Source organism: Hypanus sabinus, chromosome 12 (genome assembly GCF_030144855.1).
Source record: "Hypanus sabinus isolate sHypSab1 chromosome 12, sHypSab1.hap1, whole genome shotgun sequence".
Taxonomy (NCBI): Eukaryota; Metazoa; Chordata; class Chondrichthyes; order Myliobatiformes; family Dasyatidae; genus Hypanus; species Hypanus sabinus.
Window position 1 is genome coordinate 85,172,246 of NC_082717.1, and position 13,361 is coordinate 85,185,606.

The 13,361-nt window shown below is 43.2% G+C and overlaps 1 protein-coding gene and 1 long non-coding RNA gene across 3 annotated transcripts in view; one reads left to right on the plus strand and one right to left on the minus strand.

Annotated features, from left to right (window-relative positions):
* LOC132403090 (uncharacterized) overlaps positions 1–13,361 on the plus strand; it is a 130,575-nt gene that overhangs the window by 20,545 nt on the left and 96,669 nt on the right. The gene's annotated exons all lie outside the window — the stretch shown is intronic.
* mthfd1l (methylenetetrahydrofolate dehydrogenase (NADP+ dependent) 1 like) overlaps positions 9,248–13,361 on the minus strand; it is a 162,381-nt gene continuing 158,267 nt past the window's right edge. Inside the window, exon 28 of the mRNA XM_059986365.1 lies at positions 9,248–10,526. The gene's annotated coding sequence lies outside the window, so the exon portion shown is untranslated. The remainder of the gene's footprint in view (positions 10,527–13,361) is intronic.

Sequence of the window (13,361 nt, forward strand, 5' to 3'; positions counted from 1 at the left end):
CTGGTGGTGGGGTGGACAGATAAATGCTGGTCTTGCCAGTGTCACCCACATCCTTAGAATGAATTCAGCTGAACTGGATCTAACATGATTTGAATGCAACCAAGTTTCATGCTAGAATTCGGCTTCAACAGGATTTCCAGCCCTCCCTTAATGGAGGGATATTAGAACTGGGACCTCATTGCTGTCTCCAGGAACACAGGAAATCAGTGAGTTAAATTTCCCAGTTCAGTGTGCCTTGCTTTGGGACAACTTTAGAGATAGGCCCTTCTAACCCAACAAGCCCACAATGTCCAATTATACATGACTAATTAACCTGCTAACCGGTTCATCTTTGGACTGTAGAAGGAAACCGGAGCAGTCAGAGGAAACCCATGTGCTCCAGGGGGAGCATACAAACTCCTCACGGACAGCAGTGGAAAAAATGACCCTGTCCTGTAATGTCATCTGGCTGGGTGGCACGGTGAGAAGTACTGCTGGCTGAGCCACTGCCCCCCAGCTCCATCCCACACTCTGCTGTTGTTGATGTGGAGCTTGTGCATTCTTGCTGTGACCGCATGGGTTTTTCCAGCTTCCTCCCACGTGCCGAAGAGGAGGGTTGGTAGATTAATCGGCCACAGAGAATTGCCCTGATTATGTAGAAGAGCAGAAGAATACTGGGGATGTTAATAGGTCTTTGGAGAGTTGTAACAGTCTGTTTCTCTCTTCCCCAATATTTCCTGAACTTCACCATACTTTCCCACATTTACATTACTATGGTTTTGTTTGTTTATTCACTTGATTGCTAATTCTGGAACAGAACCACATAGGCACCATCCAAGACTACATCTGAGGTGGGTTTGTAATTGAAGCTGAAACATTTCCCAGCTCATTGACCACCCTGGAAAAACGCGCCTCCCCTCTCGTTCTGAAGAAAACCCCGCAAGACTCCCAAGAACCACACAGCACATCCGCAGCTGAAGTGGGCTCAAGCACCCGAATAATTTCCCTATAAGCAAAAGTTCAAGGATGTTCACCGAGAGAAAAGGAAGTGGTTTTAAGTCAGCAAGGACCTTTGAGAGGCAGATCATACCCAAGAGATTGATGAACTGAGTTCAGCTTTTCAGTGTACTGGGGAATGACGGTATGAAAAATGCAGAGAAAACCATCTGTGGCAAAGACAAAAACATCCCTCAGGATCGAGGAGGAACTTGAAAACTGGATAATAAATTGCTGTTTAATGGAAAGATAAAAATAATGGCCTTGAGCAGGACTGCACAGCAAATCATCCAGTATATTTTCTTGGGGGGGGGTGTGAAGGTGGTGGGTAGTGGGTGTTGGAAGGTTCAGTGGGATTCAGATGCAAAGCTCTCGAGAGACTAAGGGCTAGAAAGCTGACAAACACAGCTCAGACAGGATGTTCTGCTATATAATTACCCACAGGGACGTAGCTGACGCTGTTTCTCGTGGTTGAGAAATTGCAGAGATTAGCCAGAGAGTTAGCTTTATTTGTCACATGTACATTGAAACAGTCAGTGAAAGGGATCATTTGCATCCAACCAAATCAGCGAGGATTGCGCTAAGCCACATAGCGTGCCTACAACTCAATAACCCTAACCATGCGTTGTTGGAATGTGGGAGAAACCAGGAGAACCTGGAGGGAACCCACAAGGTTACAGGGAGAATACACAAACTCCTACAGACAGTGGCAGGAATCGAACCCCAGTCATAGAGCTGGGCTGTAAAGCATTTCATGAACTGCTACGTGACCGTGCTGCCCTCAGGGAATCCTAGTTCGCCAGTCCTAGACATTGTCTGGCATACTGCACTGAATTCAGTTCTGGGGGGGTACACCTCAGGAAAAATGAGGAGGGTGGGGCAGAGTCAGGTGGAGAAAGGAAGAGATCCCATGGTTTGGTCCCGTTAAGCTGGGTAACAGTTTGAAAAGATACTTGGGAAAAAGGGTCAAATATGAGGATGTTACATAGACTTGGATGCTGTATAAAGAAAACAAAGATAATTAAGGTATTAATAAATTGATGGAATTCTTATTTTCACAAAATTATAAAATATTCTATTTGTGGGTTTCAATCATCAGGAGCAGTTGCTTTTTCTGAAGGCAGCTAGCATGAGATTTTAATAAGTGAGCGGGGTCTTTCAGGGTTTTTCGGTATGGAATGATCTGTTTACATGCCATGTAAAACAGAAGCTTTTCACTGTATCTCAGCATGTGACAATAATAAACTAATATCTCCAGCTCCCTTTAAACTCTCTGCAGAAATTCACATTACAGTAACATGTAAAACAAAGTGAAATGAACACATATCAACTGAGGTAAGATCCAATAGTCTGGAAAACTTACAGGTCCAGTTCAAAAGGGTGCTAGATGAGTGGAGTTTCACTGTCAATGGATAGAAAGATTAGTTGTTCTAACTTCCAAGGTACGTGGCCTTATTTTGGTAAGAATCCAGAAGGCAGCAAAATACTCAGGAACTAGAACCAGGCCTGTGAGCAACAGCATCATGAGGCAACTCTTCACAAGTACCGGTGGAGAGAGGAAAGGTCTCTTCTCCCAAAAAGCTGCAGGTCATTGTAAATTTCAAAACAGATTGATAGATAATTATTGGGTAAAAGTTGTGCAACTTGGAGCGTGAATAATTAAAATTAGTTCTTGGGAAAGGGAAGAACCACAGATGGATTCACTCCTCCACAGGAGTTAGAGCACTTGACTGAAATAGGCACTAGAATGCTGAGGAGAATGAAATTAGAAGGAGCAGCCATTTCACAGTCACAAGAGATTCTGCAGGTGTTGGAAATTCAGAGCAGACCACACAAAATGCTGGAGGAACTCAGCAGGTCAGGCAATAGTTATGGAAATAAACAAACAGTTGACGTTTCAGAGGGGAAACAGGATAGCTAGAAGGTAATAGGTGAAGCCAGGAGGGTAGGAGAGGTAAAGGGCTGGAATAGGAGGAATCTGATTGGAGCGGAGAGTGGACCGTGGAAGAAAGAGGAGGAGGAGGTGATAGGCAGGTGAGGAGAAGAGATAAGACGCCATAGTGGGGAATAGAGGAGATTTTTTTTAGTGGGGAAAATTTTCAAATAGTAGGGTATTTTTTAAGTGGGAGGAGAAATTGATGTTCATGCCAGCAGGTTGTAGGGTACCTACACCAAATATTACGTATTGCTCCTTCACCTGAGAGTCATCATGGCAAAAGAGGAGGACATGGACCAACACAGCAGAAAGCAACTGGGCATAGGAATTAAAATGGTTGAACTGAATTGAATTGACTTTATTTCTTACATCCTTCACATACATGAGTAAAAATCTTTACGTTACGTCTCCGTCTAAATGTGCAATCTGCAATCATAGGTTCTGGAACCTGTTAGTCCTGGCTTTTATGCTGTGTGCGGTACCGTTTCCTGGAATGGTAGCAGCTGGAATAGACAGTGGTTGGGGTGACTCAGGTCCCCAATGATCCTTTAGGCCCTTTTTTCACACCTGTCTTTGTAAATGTCCTGAATCACGGTAAGTTCACAACTGCAGGTGCGCGGGGTTGTCCGCACCACTCTCTGCAGAGTCCTGCGATTAAGGGTGGTACAGTTCCTATACCAGGCAGTGATGCAGCCAGTCAGGATGCTCTCAGTTGTGTTCCTGTAGAAAGTTCTTCAGATCTGGGGAGCCATACCAAACTTCTTCAAATGTCTGAGGTGAAAGAGGTGCTGTTGCGCCTTTTTCCACCACACAGCTGGTGTGTACAGTCCAGGTAAGGTCCTTCGTGATGTGGAACTTAAAGCTGTTCACTTTCTCAACCCCAAATCCATTGATGTCAATAGGGGTCAGCCTGTCTCCATTCCTCCTGTAATCCACAACCAGCTCCTTTGTTTTTGCGACATTGAGGGAGAGGTTGTTTTCTTGACAGCATTGTGTCAGAGAGATGACTTCTTCCCTGTAGGCCACCTCATTATTGTTTGAAATTAGGCCAATCAATGTAGTGTCATTGGCAAATATAGTTAGCAGATTAGAGCTGTGGGTGGGACGCAGTCATGGGTATACAGGGAGTAAAGGAGGGGACTTAGTACCCAGCCCTGAGGAGCTCCTGTGTTGAGTCAGTAGGGTGGAGGAGGTGAGGCCACTGGAAATTCCGTTTTTGGTAGATGGGGCGGAGGTGCTTGACAAAGTGTTCCCCCAATGTACCAATGTAGAAGAGTCACATTGGGAGCACCAAATTTTACACCGCCTGCCCAGGGGGAATGTGCAAACAACCATCTGCTTGCAGTGAAATCCTACAACGTAGCTACCTGGAGTGTGGTGGTTCTCCAGAGAGGTGGATTGAGGAGCTTCCCAGAATGTAGGTGAGAAACTCCCCATTGATCTAATCCAGTAGTAGCTGATTCTCCCAACCCCTACAAATTGAAATGGATTGAAGACTTCCTCCATCCTAATGTTTGAATTGCCCTTTGAAGTAATTGATCAACAGAACATGCTAAAGTAACTCCTCCAGACCATTTCAAAGTGAAATTAACCCACATCCAACAAGTAGATAATCTGTGAATACAACATGATACAGGAGTTGGTTTACGATTTAATGTTTCTTAAATCTTGCAACATTGGGGACAACTGAGCTTTGCTTCCAGAACTGCTCAATGCCTTCTAACCTCACTTAGACCACCAGAATAGGGAGGAACCATCGCACACCCCCATGTCTCCCAATAATCCTTTGGTCTGAAGATGACATGTGGACTGCCCTCAGGAGAGTGAATCCAAGTAAAGCATCCAGTCCATGTGGAGTATCTGTCCAAGTATTGGAGACCTGTGTTGACCAACTGGGTGGTGTATTCACAGATCTCTTCAACTTGGCAGTGTGTGGTGCTCACCTGTTTGTTCAAGCAGGCTTCAATTGTACTGGTGCACAAGAAGAGTATGATAACCTGTCTAAATGACTACCGTCCAGTAGCCCTTACATCCACAGTGAAGAAGTGTTTTAGGAGTCTGGTGTTAAAGGATGTCAGCTCCTATCTGACTGGCAACTTGGATCAGCTCCAAGCCTACTGAAGCATCAGGTCTGCAACAGATGCTATCTTGTTGGGTCTTCATAAAATCATGAAACATCTGGACAATAAAGATGCATACATCAGGATGCTCTTTATCGATTACAGCTCAGCATTAAACACCATCATCCCTTAAAACTAATTAACAAATTCCAAGACCTGGATCTCAACATCCCCTTGTGCAATTGGATCCTGAATTTCCACACAGGCAGACTCCAGTCAGTCTGGATTGGCAAAAACATCTCCTCCACAATCTCCATCAGCACAGGAGCACTGCAGGGATGTGTGCTTAGCCCCCTGCTCTACTGACTTTACACTTATGACTGTGTAACTAGGTACAGCTCTGACACCATATACAAGTTTGCTGACACCACCACTGTTGTGGGCTGTATCAAAGGTGATGAATCAGCATACAGGAGGCAGAGTGAAATCTTGGCTGCGTAGTGTCATAACAACCACCTTTCTCAATGTCAATAGGACCAAGGAACTGATTGTAGACTTCAGGAGAGGGAATCCAGAGGTCCATGGGCCAGTAATCATCAGTAGCTTTAAATTCCTGGGTGTTACTATCTCAGAGGACCCGTTCTGGACCCATCATATAAATATCATTGCAAAGAAAGCACAACAGTGCCTCTACTTCCTCAGGAGCCTGTGGAGATTCGGCATGTCATCAAAAACTTGGTGTGGTGGAAAGTGTGCTGACTGGCTGCATTATAGCCTGGTATGGGAACACTTACACAGTTTGTGATGTTTATAGTTATTGTTCTATAGATTTGGTAAGTATGCCCATAGAAAAAAAAATCTCAGGGTTGTATATGGTGACATGTATGTACCATGATAATAAATTTTACTTTGACTTTGAACTCTTGGTCTAGTTCACAGATCTTGGAACCATTGAATGAAACAGAAAGGGATGCTTAACACAAGGACCAGGGTGAATAAGGAAATAAATTAAACAACCTCACAGTGCAGCTTCAACAATATTTATGAAACTCAACACTCTGCAGAACATAGCAGCCCACTTGATAAACATCCTGATGCAGCTGTCTGTGCCACTTACAGGATGCAGTATAACAACTCACCAGACAGCACCTTCCCACCACAACCTCTATAAGTACAGCAAGAAAATGGGGCCACCATCACCTGAATATGCTTTCAAAGCCACTCATCATCCTAAATTGGATAAATGTCAATGTTCCTGGACCTCTCCTCCTAACAGCAATGTAGGGATACCCACACCTCAAGTAGTGTTATAGTTCAGGAAGGCAACTTTCACAAGGGCAACTAGGGATGGGCAATTAACTGCTGGCTCAGCCACATAAGCCCGTATCTCTTGAAAGGAATAATTAAAAAAAAAGATGCTAAATGTCTACACAAAATAAGGCTTCAGGTTCCTTGTCAAATAAATAACAATAAATGCAAAAATGAGGTGGTGTATTTTGTAGAACTATGGGAGAAAGTAGTACCTCATTTTAAGTGCAGTTGGGATAAAGCTTAGCCAGAAGGTAATACAGTGTACACTTGTTCTCTGTATTCAAAAAGACAGTGGGACCTGAACACTTCACAAGATGTATTTTTAAGATCACTTATGACAAAGGAATTGGCCACTTCATTAGGTGCACTCCCTCGTGAATGCAAAAGATCTAACCAGCCATTCAAGTGGTAGCAACTCAATGCACAAAAGCATGCAGACATATTCAAGAAATTCAGTTGTTGTTCAGACCAAGTATCAGAATGGGGAAGAAATGTGATCTAAATGACTTTGACTGTGGAATCATTGTCAGTACCAGACAGGGAGGGTTTGGGTATCTCAGGAACTGCTGATCTTCTGGGATTTTCAAGTACACGAGTTTATATAGTTTACAGAGAATGTTGCGAAGAAAACCCCCCAAAAAAATCCAGTGAGCAGCAGTTCTGTGCATGAAAACACCTTGTTAATGAGAGGTCAGAGTGGTTCAAGCTGACAGGAAGGCAACAGTAACTCAAATAACTACAGGTTATAACAGTGGTGTGCAGAAGTGCCTGTCAGAATGCACAACACATCGAATCTTGAAGTGGATGGGCTACAGCAGCAGATGACCATGAACATACACTCAGTGGCCACTTTAGATACAGGAGGCACCTAATAAAGTGGCCACCGACATTAAAACAAAACAGCAACCAAGCTGTTGTCCTTTCTGTGCACCAAACACCAATAATCTACAAATTTGGGACTTTGGTGCCAGAATGGTAGATTTTCCAGACCATAATCCCAACGTAATTTCACAGCTAAATTTATAGGGAATGTGTCAAATGGACCCTGGTGAGCCAAGGACCAGGATTTCAGAATGGTTGCACATTGATTTATTGGGTTTTGCCCAATTATGCCCAATTTACAATTTTGTTAAAAACAAATGGCAGATGCTAAAAGCCTAAAATGTATACACAAAAAAATGCCTGAAACACTTGTAATGCCCTGGTACACATCTTTACTGTATCGCTGGAGGTATTTCATTTAGCAGCTCTGTAAGAGCAGTCCGTTCTGCTTTCAGCCTGTTTGGGTTATTGTTGATGATAAGAGATGTTGTGGAATGTGAGCCATCCAATTAGCAGGTGGTTTTCTTGGTGAAGGACAATGAGGTTGGTCTTGGGCTTTTCTTCGTCGGGAGATGGAGAGAGAAGACACCGGGGAGAATCGGTCATAGCATACAATCCCGTAAGAGACCCGCTTACCTGAGATGGATTGCGAGCAATGTTCAGAAGGTGGTGTGGGCATTCATGCTGACTGAGGGCCCAGTGCGTGAGTGACAGAAGTTCAAGATTAGCTCCAACTAGTGCACATTTGACTGTTAATTAGAATGGGCCCTTTTCTTTTTGTTATTCTTTACTAAGCCTTTAGTTAAGATTCATAAATACAGGCAGTCTCTGGGTTACATACGAGTTCCATTCCTGAGTCGGTCTTTAAGTCGGATTTGTACGTACGTCGGAACAAGTACATCCGGTATTATTTAGCATCAAACATTTGTCTTAGTATATATTTTACCTTTCTATGCATGTAAAACTCTTAAGAAACGTATGTATTCCAATAATTAAACCACTGCTTTGCTTAGTAATAATTGTAGCTTTCATCGGGGCAGGGCCTTACAAATGCTCCATTATTCTTACTTTATCCTTTAAAATTGTTCCGATTGTTGACCAACTGTAGCCTAACGCTTTTCCAATGACCGATGGTGTTTCACCTCTTTCCAAACGCTTTATTATTTCCACTTTATTTTCAATCGCGATCACTTCCTGTCAATGGAACAGAAACACTGAGGGCGGCGGATCCCGAGCTGCGCTGGCTCCCGAGGTCCGCTGGGTCTTAAGGACCACCACACACCGTTAACGGAACAGAAACACTGTGGGCAGCGGGTCCCAAGCTCCGCCGGGTCCAAAGGACCACCGCACTAAGACAGGACAAATGGGCAAGTGGGGGGCTGTACTGGGTTTGGGTATTTGATCCTCCACAATATTCCACTTGGGAATTTAAACTGGAGGTGGCTGTATTTTTTTTAAAGCAGTCGAGTTGCGAGCTCGAAATCAACCCAGCATGGATGGTACGGGAGTCACTGGATTGACAACAACCCAGCACGGGAGCAGTCTGAATGGATCAAACTCGCAAACCTCCGTTCTCTAGCCTGCTGCTGATCTCACTGCGCCACCAGCCGACCGGAACATTGGGGGGGGGGGTGGGGCAGGGGCAGGGTCACTCTTACTAAGAACAATTTAAGCCAAATACAAAGTTGAACACTCAACAACTTAAAATGGCAGACAGCATTCTCCTTCCTCGGTTCATAAGTACGAGTTGTCTGTTAAGTTGGACGTTCGTAACTCGGGGACTGCCTGTACAGTATAATTCCTTTAATTGTAAGCAGTGTACTGTCTTGTTATTTTGTGGCACTAATTTGTAACAGGGTAGCAAATGACATAAACTGGGGTTGGGGTGGGATGAGCCATCTCAATCTCACGAGTTTGGCAGGACTTGACAGTGTCTTCCCTAGACATTCGCAGCCAAGGAAACCAGGGTGCTTCACACAAAAGAAGTGAAAGTTGTCACTGAGAAGTTTGCGAACTGAAAGAGAAGTCCGTTTCTCTTTCCACAGAGGCTGCTCAATCTGCTGAGTGATTCTTTTATTATTTCAAAATTTTTAAAACCTAGTATATAGCCAAGATCTTTCACACATACATGTACACAGGGACGTGAAAACAATAGTATCATTTTATTGTTAGTTTGCACATAGTACAAAGTAACCAACTCCCCATCAGAAAAAAATACATGTTATAGTGACCACTGGAAAAAGGACTGAAAATCAAAAAAAGTAAACATTTGCAATATAAACGTTAGGTTCATGTCAACCTCGCCGAAGACAATGCTACCCCAAGCTCAAAGAGGTGCATAAAGTTACCAAGGTATGTGTGAACTCCCTCTCCAGACTTACACTGAGCCCTCCGTCACATTTAATAGACTGCAGCACCAAATGTAACTTGATAGCCAACATTTTCCCTCCTTTCAGGAGTCAATGGTGAGTGAAGGCAGATTCTTGCTCATGTATGTAACATTTATCAGTATCAAGGTAGCTCATGAGACTTGAAAGCATCTGTCATTACTTGAGAAGGCAGTTGAGGAAGGTTTAAAATACACTTGCATGTTCTGCTAAAGGAAAAGGCATTAGATATGGCAACCTAACTGGAAAGTATTTATTAAAAAACTGCAATAAATAGTGGAGCTAAAAATCTTAAAGTGAATGCAGATTATTATTATCATCAGTAGTTTCAAGATGCATAGATGATAAAGTCAACAATCTTCTTTTAAAAACCATTTCAAGGCTTGTAACAGTAACCATTTTGGCATTGTATACAGCAAGGGAATGTAGGTATTGCCGTTTGGCATTTCAAGTTATCTCAAGGAATAAGTTAGTGGTTTTAGAGAAGTCCAAAATGCTCAGAATTGATTATCAATACTTGATTTTAGCCCCACCTCGGTCCAGTGGGTGCAAATCATTAGCCTGTTTGTTTTTGCCAAAGTACTGCAGCATTAAAGATAAGAGGAAGAATCACTGCCAAATTTGGATTCAATGCTCTTTAACTCAAGAACAACCCTGTTATCTTACTTTGTGCACTTCAAAGCAAAGTGGCACCTGTGAGGGCATGACTGGGATACTGAGCAATGGCTCCATGCCAGTTCCATAAAGTACCAAAAATAAAATGACCCGAAGATACTAAATATACAAAATTTTAAATTAGACACTCAGCATCATCATATTTAACCACAATTACTCAAAGTTGTTAAATATATATCAGAAACTAGATAAGGTTCAACAGCGCAGAACACTAACAACTCAGCACTAGGGTTTAATCTATTACAAATCTATCTATTGCAAGTCTCAAACTTGAAGGTCTTGGTGATCTCAGCTTTAGTAAAAGGCAGATGGAGATGGTGTTTATTCATCAGGAAAGAGGACAGGTCATTTCTGAGTAATCTGGAATGCACACAGAAAATCAAATTATTAAATGCAATGTCATGGGCTGCTTTTACCATCCTTCTCCCAGACCAATGCGGAAGGTGCCGGTTCAACACTTCCTTGCAGAAATATGTAATTCTGCATCCTCTGTGGAAATATCAGTCCCATACTCTTGAGTTGCAGAAGTTGGAAAAATTAAAGTCAGAATGATATTGTTGGCCTTCCCTTTGCCTCCATGTGTACTGCATGGTTGAGGTGGAAATAGCAACAGCGTTTAATCGGCTTTTTCACAGGTAATTGAATGAGCAAGGCCAAGAAGCATGTGGAGTCATAGAGTGTAATATGACAAGGATATAGGCTCTTGGCCCACCTTGTCCATGCCAATTACGATGCCCGTCTAAGATGGTCCCATCTGCCAGCACTTAGCCCATATCCCTCTCACCCTTTCCAAAATACCTGTCCCATGTCTTTAAATGGTGTTATTTTACATATCTCAACCACTTCTTCTGGTAGCTCATTCCATATACCCACTACTCTTGTGTGTCAACAAGCTGGCCTCAGGACTTATTAAAATCTTTCCCCTCTCACTTTAAACCTTTGCCCTCTAGTTTTTGATTCTCTTTCCATGGGGGAAAATCACGGTGTGCATTCACCCAATCTATATATATGGTATGGGTGCAGGCAAGTGGTATTAATACAGATAAGCATTACACAGTGGGGCTATGCTGTACAGCTCTATGACTGCTTGCTGTGAGACACCACTGGAGGCTGCGCACCTCTGCCCTGGCTGTACATGCTTACCATTTCTCTTCCATGGCAGATCTTAGCAAGTTCTACGTTTAACAAGACATGTCCTACTTGCATACCTCACTGTACACCTCTTGCAGTGCAGTACCACTTCACTACTAGAGCAGGAATACATACTCAAACTGCAGTCATTGACTGGAGATGGATTCCACATCCTTCCTACTCCAGGGCTAGGTTGCTGCTACAAGAAAGCAGCATCCATCATCAGGGACCCCTCTCACCCAGGCCAAACTCTCTTCTTGCTGACACCAGTGGGCAAGAGGTACTGTAGCCTCAGGTTCTACATCAGCAGGGTTCAGCAACAGTTGGTACCTGACAGCCGTCAGATTGCTGAGCCTGCATGGACAGCTTCATTCACCTCAACACTCAACTGATTACACAACCAATGGACTAACTACAACTATGTTCTCAGCATTATTTAGTTATTATATATCTATTTGCACAATTTGTCTTTTGTACATTGATCATTAGAAACAGAGAAAACCTACAGCACAATACAGGCCCTTTGGCCCACAAATTTCTGTAGAACACGACCCTACTTTAGAAGTTACTAGGCCCTCTAATTTACTAAGCTCCATGTACCTATCTAAATGCCTCTTAAAAGACCCTATCGTATCCGCCTCCACCACTGTTGCCCGCAGCCCATTCCACGTACTCACTACTCTGAGTAAAAAAAACTTACCCCTGACATCTCCTCTGTACCTGCTCCCCAGCACCTAAAACCTGTGCCCTTTTATGGCAGCCATTTCAGCTCTGGGAAAAAGCCTCTGACTATCCACATGATCAATGCCTCTCCTCATCTTATACACCTCTATTAGGTCACCTCTCATCCTTCTTCGCTCCAAGGAGAAAATGCCGAGTTCACTCAACCTATTCTCATAAGGCATGCTCCCCATTCCAGGCAACACCCTTGTAAATCTCCTCTGCACCCTTTCTGTCACCCATTGTTTGTCAGTCTTTGTATGTAGTTTTTCATTGACTATTGCATTTCTTTGTTCTACAGTGATTCCTGCAAGAAAATGATTCTCAGGGTAGTTTATGGTGACATATGTACTTTGATAATAAATTTACTTCAAACTTTGAAGCTGTGGCTAGAGTAAAAATGTCAGAGAGGAACTGACTTGGCAATGTAATTCTATCCTCTGCATACTGTTTCAGCTTTAGGACAAAGTGTCTACAGAGCTTATTAAAATTTTACAGAATTAATACAGCTGGAGAAATTATGTCTTCAATGAACTCAGTCCCAAAGCACAGAAGTAACTGAGCACATGTCTAGCATTGTTAAGAATAAAAAGGAAGCAGCCAATCCATGCACCACTGGAGATGGGTCATTAGACACTCCATTGAGGGTTGGTCAGTTCTCTTGCTACTGACAGGGTGCCTCGTTCTCCAAACATTCATTTAATCTGGATGATGGTACCACCAATGGGGCCACACCACCTTTCACTCCATTTTCTTCTTACAAACCATTATCTAATTTTTGCCCACTTCCATTTCAGAACTTGTCGTAGCTCCTGCTGCTTTACCAGCCACCCAAGCCCCTGACCCCAAAATTGGCTGCAACTGAAACAGCATAAGATTTGCAGATCCTGGAATCTGAAGCACACAAAGCACCAAAGCACGGGAGGAACTCAGTAGGTCAAGAAACATCTACAGAGGGAAATGGACAGTTATTGTTTCAGGTCAACATCTTTCAGTTCAGATGAAGGGTCTTGACCCAAAACATAGACTACCTACTTCCCTCCATACATGCTGCCAAGCCCCGAGTTCCTCCAGTGCTTTATCTGTGACTGCAAACGATTGCACACTTTGCAGTGAGGCTTCAACATGCAACTTAGGCTCAGATACTTGGATACCACAACTGAGTTGAGCACATTGGATTTAACTAAAACCACTGTCTCCTGACTAAGATTGATCCTTACTTGAATTGGACTGTGCATCAAATATGAGCTTTCAGACATGATTTCTCTAACTCTGGTACATTTCCATCAGACCTACTGACAGAAGATAACACGGCCCACTTTGATTTCTCTTGCAAAGTTGAAA